Source organism: Giraffa tippelskirchi, chromosome 5 (assembly GCF_054371585.1).
Source record: "Giraffa tippelskirchi isolate mGirTip1 chromosome 5, T2T-mGirTip1v1.2.pri, whole genome shotgun sequence".
Classification (NCBI taxonomy): Eukaryota; Metazoa; Chordata; class Mammalia; order Artiodactyla; family Giraffidae; genus Giraffa; species Giraffa tippelskirchi.
This window is the reverse complement of record NC_137279.1, coordinates 124,267,242-124,284,066: the sequence shown is the minus strand read 5'-3', so window position 1 is coordinate 124,284,066 and position 16,825 is coordinate 124,267,242. Positions and strand designations below refer to the sequence as shown.

Genomic DNA, 16,825 nt, shown 5'->3' with positions numbered 1-16,825 from the left:
TATGGTTTTATAACTAGTTACATCAGTTTCTAAATATTTAGTTTTTAAGATTTCTGTATCTTTTTTGTAACGAAATTTATACGGCACTGTTCCATACTGACATAAGAAATAAGATATAGAAATATATTCAAGAACTACTTGAAAGTATGCTGGAAAGATGCAATGGCATTAGATCATTTAATCTGACGAGTTTTCCACTTTAATAATTACTAAAACATGAGTTGAGAGTATTTTAATTTACTGCAAAAGTATGGACTTGAGGTAAGAATGTTTATGATATATCTTACAATTATCTGGAGTTAAAATGTTCAAGTAATTTATGAATAGTTAGATACATATACTTTACTGAATGTGCTCTTTGATAAAAAAAAAATGACGATTTTTTTTTAAAAGCAAAATTTCTTTTTGTGTCAAATACATAGAGAAAGAAAGTCCCTAACCTAATGTGAGTTATAAATTGCTGGAGAGAGGGTTTGCAGAGTGAACATAATTATATAATGTCCCATATCTAAATGCCAAAGAAATACTGTGGACAGTTCCAAAAGAGATCAGAGAGCAGGTGAATTCCAAGATGTGCTGGGAGAAAGTGATCAGCAAAGTACAAAATGAGATAAATAGATCTTAGGCATTCCAAACTTCAGGTTGTTTTGAAAGAACGCATGGAAGTGAGAATGTATACAATGATTTCATAGAACAGGAGGATAAGTGTTCAACTTGAGTAGACATTCTGTAAAATGTTCACTGAGATGCAAATTGGGAAGTAGATGCTTGCTAGATTGTAGAGATTTAGTCTAGGATGGCTAAGAAGTTTGACAAATAAGACACTGGCATAATACACAGAGTTACTTCTAAGTAGCATTGGTCAGATTTTGAAGGAGATTTTAATATAAAGGTGAAGGGAAAGAAAGGAAAGATAAACTAATTGGGTGCCTCTATGTGCTGGGCACTGTGACAGACAACTTTGACTTTAAGTATGACAGCTTTATAATTTACTTTATCTTTAATATAGGTATTAGAAATCATATCAATTCAAAATTATTTTAGAAAACCAATCATACAAATATGGGAAAGTTTAGTACTAAATGACACTTGCTTGTAGGGATGAAATTATGACAACCGTCTTTGAGAAAGAGATAAAAGAAGAACCTACATGTCAAGAAATATTAATAACCTCAGATATGTAGATGACACCACACTTATAGCAGAAAGTGAAGAGGAATTAAAAAGCCTTTTCAAGAAGGTGACAGAGGAGAGTGAAAAAGTTGGCTTAAAACTCAACATTCAAAAAACGAAGATCGTGGCGTCTGGTCCCATCACTTCATGGCAAATAGATGGGGAGAAAATGGAAACAGTGAGAAACTTTATTTTCTTGGGCTCCAAAATCACTGCAGATGGTGACTGCAGCCATGAAATTAAAAGACTCTTGCTCCTTGGAAGAAAGGCTATGACAAACCTAGACAGCATACTAAAAATCAGAGACATTACTTTGCCAACAAAGGTCTGTCTAGTCAAAGCTGTAGTTTTTCCAGTAGTCATGTATGTATGTGAGAGTTGGAACATAAAGAAGACTGAGCACCGAACAATTGATGCTTTTGAACTGTGATGTTAGAGAAGACTCTTGAGAGTCCCTAGGAATGCAAGGAGATCGAACAAGTCAATTCTAAAGGAAATCAATCCTGAATATTCACTGGACAGACTGATGCTGAAGCTGAAGGTCCAATACTTTGGCCACCTGATGCAAAGAGCTGACTCATTTAGAAAAGACCCTGATGCTGGGAAAGATTGAAGGAAGGAGGGGAAGGGGGCGACAGAGGATGAGATGGTTGGACGGCATCACCAACTCGATGGACATGAGTTTGAGCAAGATCCAGGAGTTGGTGAAGGACAGGGAAGCCTGCCATGCTGCAATCCACGGGGTCTCAAAGAGTCGGATACAACTGAGTGACTGAACAACAACAACAATATATCAAGAAAGACCCAATTTGCATCTCTTTCCTATAGAGGTGGCTTTCCTGGCAGCTCAGCTGGTAAAGAATCTGCCTGCAATGTAGGAGACCCCAGTTCAATTTCTGGATTGGGAAGATCTGCTGGAGAAGGGATAGGCTACCCACTCCAGTATTCTTGGGCTTCCCTGGTGGCTTAGCTGGTAAAGAATCTCCCTGCAGTGCAGGAGACCTGGGTTGGGAAAATCCCCTGGAGAAGGGAACAGCCACTCACTCCAGTATTCTGGCCTGGAGAATTCCATGGACTGTATAGTACATGAGGTCGCAAAGAGTTGGACACGGCTGAGCAACTTTCACTTTCACAGGAAAATTGTGCCAAATGGCTATTTTATTTTAAAAAATTAATTTCAGAAGTTAGTTCAAAAATTATTTCTGATGGTTGAGATGAGTATGATTTTAACTTGAGAAAATGAAACAGTGATCTTAGAGTTGAGAAGTAAGACTAAGCCAGGCATTCAGCATGCATTATCTCATTCATCCCTCATAACAGCTCTGGGAGGTCTGATTTGGGTTATTATCTTTAGTTCACAGTGAAGATACAGAGGTCATCAGCTGGTAAGTATGCCTTTGATGTTTAAACTCATTCAGTTCTTTGCATCATTTATGTGGCCTCCACCCAGTAACTCCTGAAACACTGAACTATCAGCAGTTTCTTGAAGAGATTGTGTTTATTCCCACCTCTGTGTCAATTCTCTTGTTATTTCCACTGTCTGAAATGTTCTTCACCTTCTTTGCTTATTCTTCCTTTAAGGTCCCTACAGAATGTGCTGGCCTTTTGGGGGCCCTCTTGGATCATCCCCAGTCACCATATTCCTTCCTTTTGTTCCCTCTGGCACTAGCAGTCATCACCTTGAATGACAGCAGTACAGGCACGCATGCCTCTTCCTTTGTGGTATGCATTCTGTAAGGGCAGGAGAAAAATCTAGTTACTACCTTGACTGTGAGCATATTCATGGAAAAGAAAATAAGAGTGCCAGAATACTGTAAAGTAATTAGCCTCCAATAAAAATAAATTAATTAATTTTTTAAAAAAGAGTAGGCTTTAGGAAGCACTGAGCATGACCAGATAAGTTTCTGAGGCTCTTCAGTCTGTTTCTTCAAGGGTTAAACAGGGCCAATGAAAATAACCACCCCACAGAGTTAAATGGGAAAGTGCATGTAAAGTGCTCCATATTGAATCTGTCACACGGTAAGCTGTTAATGAGTGTTAGTTCTTCCCACCACTACAACTACATCATTATCCCTAGCTATTAATAAAATTCATTCCTTAACTCCTGAAAGATTGTAAAGGGTTATGTTTTCCTCTAAAACTTGAAGACAGTTTTAAGTTTTACAAAAATAATCATCATTGGGAGATTGCCATTTGAGTTTGAAGAGTCATGATGAAAATTAAATTAACTTTTATTTCTTCTATAATTTATATTTTAACTTTTGATCAAAGCCTTGAAAGAATTAGCAATTTGGGATAGATTAACCTTTACCTGGAAGATACATAAAGGACAATATTATCCTTCTTTTTTCTCTTTCTCTTTTTTAGGAGGTGGAAATTATAAGACATTTTCTAGTAGAAAAGATACCAGAATTAGGCATATAGTTAGTTTTATTCTGGATCCATGCTGGGAGAGGAAACAATGAATGTTCCACTTCATTTATAATTTCCACTGTGAACATGATAAGGAATAGTATATTCTCAAATCAAATTAATCCACATTGTAGCGTCTAAGATACAGTGAAAATCCCTAATTCAAGTGTACAGTATCACCTATAAAGCCAAAATAAATGGGGTGAGATAAGAGTTCTCAGTCTTGGGTTATAGTGTCAATGCAAGACTTGAGCTGTGTTAATTCAACAAGCTTGATCTTGATTGCCAAAGCATGCTTGTCAATATTTAGCTCCCAGGGGGCATGTCAGGGGCCTTTACAGAAACTAGCTTAAATACAAAATACTGTACCAGGATTTGTGATCCTTTTCCTAAGACTCAGATTAAACTGCTGATTTTTTTCTTTTAGCTTTTTAAACCAGGAACGTGTTTTCCATATTTCTATAGTAACCAGAAGAGGAAAAATTGCAAAGAAGAATTGTAAATGCTATTATTAGGATTTCTTGAAACCCAGATAAAATTCTGTCACATAGAATCACTATAAGGCTTTTATCTGAGGTTTGAAATAGCATTTCCCCACCATGATTACAATACAGGAAAAAGTTTGGAAAAAATGTTAATCCATACTGAGAAATAAATGTAAAACAGATGAGGTTATGAATAGTGATTCCTACAAACTTACAAACAAATAGTTTGCAATTTTAATAACTCTATACTTAGAATCTTCTTCTCCAATGATACTATGAAAATTCTAAGCTTCTGTAGCCACTATTCTTTACATTTAAGAAAATATAGTGAGGATCAGTCTTATAATGAAGAAAACCTACACCCTCTATAGTGATTAAGAATAAATCATGGTAAGAAAATTAGTATTTTGTCCTAGACTAATACATTTGTGTTTCCCATCTGACTTTTCTGGTTTAATAGATACAGGTTAGCAATCTACACTTCCCTTTTAATGAGTCTGACAAAGCATTTATAAAACTGAGTATGATGAAGATTACAGCAAAAAATAAAAACAAAATGATAAACATATTTCCCATAATTGAAAAATTACTCCTTTCATTTTGTGATAAAAAATTTCATATATGTCAAGTTCCTTATATAATAGAACTGAAAATGGTCTTGATATCACTTTTCTTAGTGTTTTACCCAAAATAATGACTAAAGATGAAATCAGATCAATGCTGCACTAGTCAGAATCAGGCTGAAACCACCAGAGGAACAAGACCATGATCCAGCTGTTTTTGGTTAGCTACAGACAGCTGTGATGCACAATTCTTACCTTTAATACATAAGTGGCAAATTTTTCTTCTCAGTCTACAAATTTCTGAATCGAAAACTCTAATGATTCATTGAAACAATACAGTTTTGATTTATCATATTTGTTTTTCTAAGGTAAGACAAATATCTGAGATACATTCTTAATTTCTATTTGAACTTTTATGTAATGATATATCTTCCCATCATTGTCCCTAACTAGCTTCCTAAATGTCAGTTGACCCTCGCAACTATTGTTATATTTTATAGATGAGAAAATAGGCTTGGATGGCTCAAGGGAGCACAAGGTAGCACCAGAAAGTTACAAGTACTTAAACCATGACTTGAACCTGGGTCTGTTGATTACAACCTTGGGGCTCTGTCTTTATCAAAATATCAGAGATTTCTCTATCAAAGGAAAGCTTGAATACAATGATGAAGCTTCTGGATCTAAATATATATATATATATATATATATTTTTTTTTTTTAAGAGAAACATGACTCTCCAGCATGTGTTGAAGATTTAGTTAGGGAAACATAAAACCTAACTGTTTCAGTTATACTGTGTGTAGTCTTGGAAACCACTTCAATTTCCCCCTGATAGATAACAGTGGCAAATCAGTTTTTCTTCACTATCCCTTTTATCCTTGGACACTGCCTTATTAGATGCTGGGAATCCTAGGTACAAACTACACAATATTACTTTGCTCTGGTTCACCATATTTCTGCCTCATTAGTATTCACTTTTTCTTAAATTCCTAAACTCATGTAGTATTTCCTTTGCATGTCCTCTTCCCTCTGCTCTAAGTATCCATATGATTGCATGATGGGCACCTTTTAATCACACAAGTCTCAGCTCAAATCTTATTTCTCAGAGATACCTACTCTGAACCCCAATCTAAAGCTCCACTCCTTTCTTTCTCTAACAAAATGTTACCACCTAGTTTTTCTATATTCATAACAGTTAGAAGCATCTCAGATTATCCTCTTGTGTGTACTCAGTCGCTGAGTTGTCTCCAGCTCTTTGCAATCCCGTGGAGTGCAGCCCACCAGGCTCCTCTGTCCATGGGATTCCAAGGCAAGAATACTGGAGTGGGTTGCCATTTCCTCCTCCAGAGGATCTTCCCAACCCAAGGATCAGACCTACACTCCTGTGTCTCCTGCATCCACAGGCGGATTCTTTACCACTGAGCCACCTTGAGATTATCCTTCCTAATTGTTTATTTCTCCTCTCCCCACCCACTCCTCCTGGAGAGGAGTGCTCACTGTCATTTGCTCAGAGTCTAGAACAGTACCTAGCATATTGTAAGCTCTCTTACAAATATGTTAAAGGATAAAGAATTGAATCAGTCTCTTTAATATCCAGATACAATATATCCTACAAAAATATGTTTAAGAAATAACATTTGTCATTATCAGCCCCATCTCTGGGAAGTTGTGTCACTATGATGTATAAACAACCTCATTGTCTATTTTCTATTATGTAACTTATTTTTTTAATATAAACACTGACTATAAGATGAATCTGGTATTTTAATCTTTCCATTATGCTTTTAAACACAGTTATTTCTTTAATAATTTCAGGTCTCCTACTAACTAGCTCAATTTCAAACATGTCACCTATCTATTCATAAATCAGAATATTTTAGTACTCTCCACTTAGATGACCAATTTTCTAAGAAAATCCCATTCCTTTATTGTAGTATAAGTTTGATTCTTCCACTCAGAATTTTATAAATTATACATTCTTCATCAGATATATTCTACAACATTTTTATGGAGAAAAGTAACATTTTGTGCTTTGAGTAAAAGTGAAAATTACTTTTAAGTCATATGAATTTAGACAAATAGGAGTATTGAATAAAGTTATTACCAATTACCAGATTTTTTTAGATAAAAAGATGGAGCTATCCGAAATAAAGAACTTAATCTAAGTTTCCCAAGAATTAGCTCATAACAATTTTAATAGAATATGAATTTCAGAGAAATACTGCGCTATAAAATCTATATGATTCGTCCCTCTGAGTTTGGAATGGTATTCATAAATGTTGCTAGACAGCTTAGGATGTCAAGGGAGAATACCAGCCAGGGAATAAAAAACAGTGCAGTTGAGCCCAGAATGCTTAACTGCCAGGGGAAGAAAGCTCTGCACCATGGACAGAGTGCATAGGAAGACTCGAGACAGATTCTAGGAAGGCAAACCAATACCTGATTAAATAACATTGCTGTGGCCTACAATTCAGGGTCCTGGAGCTTTGGCCTTCTCATGCAATTCAGTTCAATACTTCATTATACTTTGTCAAGTGACCTCTGCCGGATTTGCAATTTTCTTCATCTTTTATGTGAATATTTCAAATGAAAGCTATATCATCATGCTCTGCCCCTCCCTTTAGAAGACTAGTTAGAAAGAAAACTTTTATTTAGGTCAGAGTAACTTATCTGACCCTCAGAAGAAAGTTCCTGAAGAGTTCAGCATCTTAACTCAAATGGTGATTTAAAAAGAGAGATGGAGCTGGGAACATATCTTTTCTTTCCTCTCTTAGCTGGGATAAGCCTTCAAGGCAGCCTGAAGTTGTAGGCTGCAAAGGATTATATTCCAGATCATTCTTCAGCTTTGGTGAGAATAAGGAGGATTAAGACCTGATTTCATGTCTGTTGGTTTTGAGGAAGTGTGGAGTTAGAACACAACGTCACAAACTCCAGAAACAGGTGTTTGGTTTGTTTTTTTCAGCAGGTGCTCTCTGCTAAGCCACTTGAGGAGTTTTATTGCCAATGAAAGAATACAGTACACAATAACAAAGTCCTTTAATTCTGATCTCATCATTTACCATACATGACAAACCAAATTCCCCTTTCAAAATTCTGGTACTCTTGAAGTGTTCACTAAGATTCTTCAGAGGCTTAAGTGAGAGAAAAGCATGGGATCTCTGAGTGTCACACAGAGGCAAATTATTTGGCTCTTCTGTCAACATTGTTAGCTGAGCAAGGTTCCCCACTAGCTGTTGGGGGAGCTCAAAGTTTGTGCTCTGTACAAGAATCACACCAACCAGAAACCTGACTGAGCATCCAGCTTTACTTTGGGAATTGTCACCATTAATCCCTCAAGAAGAACACACTTGTCAACAGCTTTGGCTGGAACACCACTTGCTCCAAAGACTAGATCTTTGAACTAATAATAACTTTTCAATGTGTTTGCTATTTTTTATTATATCCTAGGCAAGCTAAGAATATTATACAACTATTAAAAATGATAATCATGATAATTTCTAATTGCACGACAAAACATGATATAATTTTAAGTGAAAAAGAATGAAAATACAATCGAATATACAGTGGTTTTCAATGATGATAAAATATAAATTTCTTGTGTGTGTATAGACATACATGTATACAAAACAATGTATTCATGCACACACATGTATTAGTAGTGGAGACAGCATAGAATTACTGAATTTTATCTTTTTTATATATATTTTTCTTTTATCCAGATAAAAATTTTTAACAATAATGTCTTTGTATTGATAATCATTTGAAGGTCTCAAATTGATTGGATTTAAGATTGCTACAATTTGAAATCATTTGGTGTCACAGTGTTTGTTATATTACTGGTGGCCTTGTCACTCACTGTTCGAGTCTCTTCCCTTTCCAAGCGTCAACTGGGGCCAATGCAGGGATGCAATTTTGGCCATCCAAGAATACTACACTTAGGCATAAAGAGGAAGAATGTTTTATGTCTTTTCTCCCAGAGCTGTTCCGTGACAGCTTGCCTTTTACCGTTAATACTTGCCTGCTGTAACTGAGTACTTAAGCAGCTTGATTGGGCTGCCATACCAAAACACCATGGACTGAGTAGCTTAAACAGTAGAAATTTATGTCTCTCAGTTCTGGAGTCTGGGAAGTTCAAGATCAAGGTGCCAACCGACTGAGTTCCTTAGGGGGGGGGCTCTCTTCTTGGCTTTCAGTCAGCAGTCTTCTAGCTATGTCCTCATGGAGGAGAAAGAGAGCTCTGGGGTCTTTCCCTCTTCTTATAAGGGCACCACCACCCTTGTGACTTTATTTAGCTTTGTTACCTTTTCACATGTCCTATCTTCAAATCCATCAGGAACTAGGGCTTCCTAATGAATATGAATTTTGAGGGGACATAATTTAGTCCATTGCTAAATAATTCACTTAAACTGAGCACAAGTACTCATATTTTCAAAAACATTCAAATGGAAGATAAACTGTAACGCCTCAAATTAATCCCACTGAAAATAAAGTCATCCAGTTGTACTTTCCCAACAAATTCATTCTGAGAAAGAAACAACTTAATATGATATTTTGGAGATTTAAGTATTTATCTGCTAGGATTATTTTAAATAGTGAAAGTCACTCAGTCGTGTCCAACTCTTTGTGACCCCATGGACTGTCCAGTCAATGGAATTCTCCAGGCCAGAATACTGGAGTGGGGAGCCTTTCCCTTCTCCAGTGGATCTTCCCAACCCAGGGATCGAACCCAGGTTTCCTGCATTGCAGGTGGATTCTTTACCAGCTGAGCCATAAGGGAAGCCCTATTTTAAATAAGCAGGCAAATGTTTTTTTTATCATTATTTAATTATTATTCTTGAATAATGGAGAATAACCTCATAACTGAAAAGACTGGATATTAGAATAAAATTCAATATAAAATTAAAATTGTCAAGATCATGAATGCATCCTTATATGATAAAGGGGGAAAAAGACCAAAATTTAGGTGAACTGGCACTTGTAGTCTGACATAAAATTTTCACTGACAAAATATATATGATTCCAAAAATATTTTATTGAAAATTTATTAGATATAAGTAAAAATATCTTTGGGAAAACTGAACTGGTAACTAAAAAGTAGCTTCTTGATGATATATCACTGTTATTGATGACGTGCTGAAGTCTGAATAAGACTGCTTATGAAATGAACATGAGAAAGAGTACTTCCAAATTAACATTATTTACATACAATGTACTTTTATGTACATATGAGTAATGAAAGATACTAAATAATATTATTAAACATTTGAAAATTTTCTTCACACTCATACAATTTATTTATACAAATTGGCTGAAAGCTTTTTTCTCAATCATCTCACTGGAAAATGCAGGATTGCTTTATAATCCTAGGCACAGTGTATTTGGACAGAAACTGCCTTTATCCAACACTTAATCCACAAAAATTATAGTGTGTTAACTATATACAAAATAGTTTTTAACACTAACTCTGTGGATGCTGAGTGGCTCAGATGGTAAAGAATTTGCCTTCGATGTAGGAGACCTGGGTTCAATCCCTGGGTTGGTAAGATCCCCTGGAGGAGGAAATGTCAACCCACTCCAGCATTCTTGCCTGGAGAATTCCATGGACAGAGGATCCTAGCGGGTTGTTACAGTCCAAATGAGTCAGATACGACTCAGTGACTGAGCATATGCACACACTGTGGATATTACACTGAAACCCTGAAGATAGATGCTCATCTAGTTGGTAGTTTTCTTCACCCCACTTAGCACAATGGCAATTATCTTCTAAATGTTCAAGAGTTATTCCCTTACTAGAGTGATTATAAACACCTTGAAGGCCTGAAGCCATACATGTTTCCCTCACTTCATTCCAGCAGACTGCCTGGAATATATATTTATTAAAGGAAGGAAAGAGGGTAGAGAAGGAGGCAAGAAGGCAATGGAATCACCAAACACCTAATAATATCTCATTAGGAGCCTGAATCGGAGAAGGCAATGGCACCCCACTCCAGTACTCTTGCCTGGAAAAATCCCATGGATGGAGAAGCCTGGTAGGCTGCAGCCCATGGGGTTGAGAAGAGTCGGACACGACTGAGTGACTTCACTTTTCACTTTCATGCATTGGAGAAGGAAGTGGCAACCCACTCCAGTGTTCTTGCCTGGAGAATCCCAGGGATGGCAGAGCCTGGTGGGCTACCGTCTATGGGAACGCACAGAGTCAGACACGACTGAAGTGACTTAGCAGCAGCAGCATCAGGACCCTGAATTATTAAACAGCGGGAAAATGAGTTTTGCTTTTCCAAGGATCTATGCTATTGTGACATTGAAAGTTAGTTTGGTACTGCAGAAGGATGTCTAGAGACTCTAAATCTCAATCCTTCTCCTCCCCCAAACTGCCTCCTTGTCCTTCTGAACCAAGTGCTATCACTCCCCATATATGAGCTACTCCTTTGGATTACATCACAGATATCCAGAAGAATCTAATTAAAACAGACATACATTATGTGTGGAAGTTAATTATCCAAGCCACTTATGCCATTTCTCATTCACATGGACAGCTATGACGTCTGTGAGGGGAAAAAACCCAGAAGAGGTAAATTCTGCTGTGAGTGTGTAGGAGGCCAGAAAATATTTGGAATACAAACAATCACTACCCCAAGGTGGGGCTTGGGAGACAAAAAACTGGGCTCAAACAAGGAAAGGCAATATGGGTGCTGGGAAGTTGTCTGCTAAAATGGGAAGTAAAAGTAAGAGAGACAAAAACTTTGTCTAGTTAGGTTCTCCAAGAGCCAACCCTGGAACTAGTTATATACCTTCTCTCACAAACTCTTTTATGTATTTTCAGTGATTTTAGTAAGCATGACTTCTGTTATTAATATCCATCTCTTGTATTGATTCCCCAAGCAGTTACTGGGTATCTACTATTACTACTACATACCAGCAACTTTACTAACAGAAGAGTTTCTTTTAAATGACCAATATAGCATTTCTGTGCTAAAAGATCTTTCAGACTACTGAGAGAGAGAAACAAATAATAACCATACAAAATGATTGATTTCTTTGATAGAAGCACATCAAGAGTACATGGAAGTCACTGAAGGGAACATTTAATTTAGCAAGAGAGTTCGCAGGAAAGATTTGTTTGCACACTGAAGAAAAACTGGGATTTCCCCAGACAGAGGACAAACAAGAGAAAAGCAACAAGCATGGGAACCAGGGAACATTATAAGACCAGATGCGACAGCTGAGTCTAGGGAGGTAGACAGGTAGGAGAACAACAACAACAAAAAAAACTAAGGTTAGAGTGATGGCTAAGAATAAGTCTGTGCACATTAAGAAAGTAGGGTATAGTGCAAAAGCATAGATAGAAGATGGGAGAGAAATCATGGTAGTAAAATCAGTTAGGAGTTTACTTTCATATTCCCAATCAGAGATAATCTTGGAGGTTAGAAGAAAAAGACAAGCTCAGAAAAACATCAATTAAGTAGTCTTTTTAGGCTTTAGAGACCAATCAAATATGGTAATACTTATCATAGGCTCTTATCATTTTAGAAGGGGTAATGTGCATTGAGTGGGCTTCCCAGGTGGCACTAGTGGTAAAGATTTCGCCTGCTGGAATTCCTCAAGCTGGAATCAAGACTGCAGGGAGAAATATCAATAACCTCAGACATTCACTTCATATTTCATGCAGATGACACCACCCTGATGGCAGAAAGTGAAGAGGAAGTAAAAAGCCTCTTGACGAAGGTGAAAGAGGAGAGTGAAGAAGTTGGCTTAAAACTCAACATTCAAAAAACTAAGAACATGGCATCCTGACCCATTACTTCATGGCAAATAGATGGAGAAACAGTGGAAACAGTGACAGACTTCATTTTCTTGGGCTCCGAAATCACTGCGGATGGTGATTAAAGCCATGAAATCAAAAGATGCTTGCTCCTTGGAAGAAAAACAATGACAAACCTAGACAGTGTATTAAAAAGCAGAGACATCACTTCTGGGAAAAGTCTATGTAGTCAAAGCTATGGTTTTTCCAGTAGTCATGCATGGATGTGAGAGTTGGACCATAAAGAAGGCTGAGCACTGAAGAATTGATGCTTTTGAACTGTGGTGCTGGAGAAGACTCTTGAGAGTCCCTTGGTGGCAAGGAGATAAAATCAGTCAATCCTAAAGGAAATCAACATTGAAGATTCATCGGAAAGACTGATACTGAAACAGAAGCTCCAAGAGTTTGGCCACCTGATGTGAAGAGCCAACTCATTGTAAAAGACCCTGATGCTGGGAAAGACTGAGGGCAGGAGGAGAAGAGTCACAAGAGTCAGACACGACTGAGTGACTGAACAACAATAACACAGATTGGGCTTCCTTGGTAGCTCAGTCAGTAAAGAATCTGCCTGCAATGCAAGAAACTGGGTTTAATTCCTGGGTCAGAAAGATCCCCTGGAGAAGGGAATGGCTACCCACTTTAGTATTCTCACCTTGGAAATCCCATGGACAGAGGAGCCTGGTGGGCTACAGTTCATGGGGTCACAAAGAGTCAGACATGACTTATACACACATACAAATATACAGTTCATTTTTTCAATTTCTTGCCTACTCACCATTGTTTTTTACTTCACCACATCCCAAAATAATTGTCTGGATTCGTGTTTTCCACCTGGTGAACCACTGAATCACAGTGTTCAAATGAAATCACTTCCACACTTGGAATAATAATAATTGATCTCAAGCATGCTCCCTTGAAAGTGAAAGTGTTAGCTGCTCAGTCATGTCCCACTCTTTGAAACCCCATGGACTGCTAGGGTCCTCTGTCCATGGGATTTTCCAGGCAAGACTACTGGAGTGGGTTGTCATTTCCTTCTCCAAGGGATCTTACCGACCCAGGGATTGAACCAGTGTCTCCTGTGTCTCCTGCATTGCAGGCAAATTCTTTACCTGTACCATTAATTATATTCTTCTCTCTTGTCAGTAATTGCAGTTTCCTTTGGCTTTATATCACAGTTTTCCATTTTAAGAGCAAGAGATAATTGCAAGCTTTTTGAAAGATGTCTTGTTTTCTGCAGTTTGAACTTGAGACAACAGATCTTGTCAAAGGCAAACAAGCACGTTTTCACCTTTTAAAAACTCAAGTTTTGAATATACCTGTAAAAGGTCTTGATTCCATTTGATATTCTGCAAAGTCCTAGGAAAGCCCAACTCACATTCATGTTTATTTCATTTCTACTTTTTCTCCAACTTCCACTACATTTTAAAATTACTTCCTAAATTAATAAAAGCAAATAAAAAGAGAAACAGCAGAGAGCACTGATATATAAGCTTATTTTATTTGAGCGTGCTACATTTAGCTAGAAGCACATTCTGATGCTTCTATTAGAATCTTTATTTACACAATAATTAATCAACTATATATGTCTTTTATCTGAGTAAATGATCAACAACCCTTTCTAAATATGTTAAGGAGTTCATTTCCATTTGAATTCTCCTGACAAATACTAAAATAGATAACCTTAATAAGGGATTAATGAGATCATTATAACTAGTTTTGTCTGTATTTAAAGCACAGATTTAAGATCTTCATTAATGATTAACTACTGGAAAACTTTGTCCAATCCCTTGAGTTATTTTTAAATCTTCATATACTATAATTACATATACTCAATCATAAAACTTTCTATGATGCTGAGCACAATTGAACTTTTAATAAGAACAAGTATGTTACAAATCTTGGCTGTTTAAAAGGTTAATCTTTAAATAGATTAATGACGTAGTGATCTTTACTTATTTCAAGCCTTTTTTTTTTTTGACTGAGGAAAAGATACTTTATTACAAGCTATCTCTCTGACCAGACTTATGGGAATAATTTCTCTAGAATATTTACCAACAAACATCTTGAACTTTTTGATTAGAAGGTGTCCCTGAGATCAGATAAATTTCATGAAGCTGATCTTAGATCTTTATTTTCAGTTGTATTAAAATTAAAAAATTGCACATTTTCTCATTGGTTTTTAAAGGAGTGACAATTAGTTTTAAAATTATATTTGAGCCAAAATCAAACTGTAAAATTTTAACATTAAAATTACTTGGCAGAATTGAAAACAAGGGCATTTTACATATGGTACCACAAAATTAAAAACATAAGAATACTTGAGATTTCCTTTCATTAAATACAAAACAGTTATTTCAAAAATAACTCATAGGTGACTGTATTTTAAATTCATAATGTACAATTTCAGACTTAAATTCAGTTTCAAGGCAAATTAACATGCGTGTGTGTGTGTGTTTTCAATCTCTGATTCATGTCTGATTCTTTCAACCCCATGGGCTATGGCCCACCAGGCTCCTATGTCCATAGGATTTCCCAGGCAAGAATACCCGAGTGAGTTGCCATTTCCTTCTCCAGGGAATCTTCCTGGATCAGGGATCAAACCTGTGTCTCCTGCATTGGCAGGTGGATTCTTTACCACTGGGCCACCAGGGAAGCCCCAAACTAGCTGTCTCCAGCAAAGAGGTAAACTTAAGAAATGTAACTTTCTAACATAAACAAGTCTTTCAAAACATGGTTCTCCATAAGCCCAATAGGGTTAAGGGTAAAACTCAATATTTTCTGACCCCTGAAATCTTTACCAAAAAATAAATGCAGAAAATCAACACAGAAGTTTATAAACTATGCTAATATGCTAATAGGATGACATAGATATTCATCTATACTCTAAACTATTTCCTTTTACATGATACCATTTTTTAATAGTCTAGTTACCTGCACAGTGACTGCAAAACGGCAGTCAAGGCTTTAAAGTGTAAATCTGTGCTTCTGTGTGCTTACTAGCCAGAGTTTTAAAGTGTTGGAGAGGACTAAGGAAGGTGATAAGCTATTTATAAATTGGAAGGTGTTTTGTATTTGTCTAGGAATATATATTTTCAATATGCGATTAAATTATCACACCACTTTTTCTGGAGGATTTCTGTACTTATTGCTTTTTTTGGCAAAACATTTATCCCACTCTCTTAATCTTGTCCTCTTGACTGCATGAATTCACACGTATTAAAATGCAGGTGTCTTGCCTGTCTGATATATGTCATTTGCATTATTTGAAACCCTGAAGCCCCCAAATTTCTTGCAGTCTGTACAATTCAGGAACAAAATTACTTAGTAATACAATTCAAAGGATAAGATAATGTCTAACGAAACATACATACACAAACAAGCTGTTTTTTTAACTTTCCCATTGAACATTAGGGGTAAAATTGGAGAAAATATCTCTTTTGAAGGAAGCACAGACTCTAAATCATCATCATAGTCTGTGAATTATTATTTGATGCCCATTTTGCTCTGAGGAAACTTGATACACCATAAAGTTAAGGGAGTCTTTACTTCAGAAGGATGTACTTCAAAGAATAAAGTAAACTAGAACTTTACTTTAAAATAGGTAAAATAAACCTTAGCTCAAATAATACATCTAAGCACAAGATGTACTTATACAATATGGATTTGGAACACTATGAACAAAGTACATATACTCATTAACAATGATCATCACCATAATAAAATGTCCAATGAGTATTTACTAAGTATTGCTATACTCGAAGCTCCGTGGGGATAAGAAGTGATCAGTGTGAGTGACCACTGTACCCTGGTACGTGGGACTAGCATCAATTACATGTTTGACAAGTCCTTCTCTCCTGAAGTTCACAGTTTAAGGAAGACAAATAAGAAATTAGAAGTAGAATACCATAGAACCTTGATCAAGAGATGCACAGTATGCATGGACTTAGGAGGAGGGGCTTCTAAATTGTTTGGGGAAAGTGTAAGGAAAACACTGGACTTTGTCTTGAAGAATACATGAAAGACTGACTCTTACAGTAGGAATGCCTCTATATATAAGGGGGCAGTGTGACTGTAGGTACATCAGCAAGAGAGAGGTTGACATGCTGTACAAGTGTGGGTGGCTCAGCATGGTCAGTCATGGCCTCCCGCAGCTGTAAGTAATGAAAACAGATGAGGATGGCTTGGAGGTACAGAATCGTGCATGACCTTGGAATGCCATGGTAAGGCAACTTTTATCCTGGAATTCTGTCCATTTTATAAATTCTAGTCAAAAATGGTACCTCTCCCAAAAACCTCTGATCTTTCCAGAGAGAAGTAGGCTTTCCATGGAGCTCCTCCAGAACGCTCTTTGAGTTGATTTTCTGGCATTCCCTGCATTTTCTGTTGCAATA

General features: G+C 36.7%; 1 protein-coding gene across 4 annotated transcripts in view; it reads right to left on the bottom strand.

Moving 5' to 3' along the window:
* The window catches only part of DPYD (dihydropyrimidine dehydrogenase), a 913,720-nt gene that overhangs the window by 196,073 nt on the left and 700,822 nt on the right, over nt 1-16,825 (bottom strand). The window lies entirely within an intron of this gene.